Source organism: Atta cephalotes, assembly GCF_000143395.1.
Source record: "Atta cephalotes unplaced genomic scaffold scaffold00033, whole genome shotgun sequence".
Taxonomy (NCBI): domain Eukaryota; kingdom Metazoa; phylum Arthropoda; class Insecta; order Hymenoptera; family Formicidae; genus Atta; species Atta cephalotes.
The window spans coordinates 2521950-2523281 of record NW_012130097.1 but is presented as its reverse complement, the minus strand read 5'-3'; positions in this window follow the sequence as shown (position 1 = coordinate 2523281).

The window sequence follows — 1332 nt, the reverse complement described above, 5'->3', positions numbered from 1 at the left end:
GTGTTATTATTATATATATATATATATATATATATATATATATATATAAATAATAATAGCGATAGGAAAACACCGATATAGATAACTTGAAACTCTATGCAAGCGAGCTTATAATGTCAAAGCGAATTTTATTTGTATAATGCAATTTTATTACATTAAAAATGAAAGGAACGGCTAGTTCCGAGAATGCTTACAAAATTCTATTCAACCACATTAGCGATTTGTAAAGAGATCGTAAGATCGTAAGAACAAGACGCATAAGCTAAATTTAAGTGGACTATAGTTCAGACACTAGTTCGCGCAGTGCCAATATCAAGGAATGTAACACTTTAATCCTAGAAGGCTATCAATATTGAGATAGTACTATTATTGATATATAAATCCTACATATCCAAGGAAATAGCGCAATTAATATAATACAAAATTTTCATACATTTCACACGAAATGAAAAATTTAAAATATTTATAATATATCTAGACCTTTACAAACACAAATAATCTAATTATTAAAAAATTAAAGGAAAATAGTCAGGGCAAACAAGAGTCTAGTGCAGTTAATGAAAAGTAAAATTAAATCAGAAATTATTATATATTATATAAATCAAAAAATATTTAGAAATAAATAGACTTGCAAACTTCGACTTTTCGGGCCATTTTTAGTAAAATATCATAATTTATAAATCAATTGTTTTTTAAATTCTAAGTATAAGCTAAAATTAATTCTAAGAGATAAAGAATGAGTGTATTGCTCACACTGATTATATGGTTAATGTCTAATTATTAACTTAACTGAAAGAAAAAAAAAAATATATTATCAAATTCAATGTTCCTGTTGATCACTTAAGATACAGTCTACACTGAGAAAAATGTTTTATGATGTACCAACAAAAAATAATAATAAAATAATTATATGAATCAGAATCCTGATTAATTAAATTTCTAGTTATCTCGACTAAAAAGTTTGATAGCTTAATTATGAATGTTTGATTTATATCTTTCTGATTAAATTTACAAAAATTCAAATTAATGCAACATGACTTTTCCTGTGAGCTCAATAATCCTTGCTTATTTGCACGTCAAACTTAAGCTAATTTCTATTTCTAGTGACACAGATATAAAAACTTAATTCTGTAATCTTTCTTCTACTGAGAAAAAATTTGTATTTATAAATATTACTATAATTATGATTATCAACAAATATATATATAATATATACATATGTATAACAAATATATATTGGCAACCTCTTAAAAAAATGATTAATTATAATCACTATTATTAAGAATGATTGTAGTTATTATAATTTAACTATAATTTATAGTCTTTTTTTGG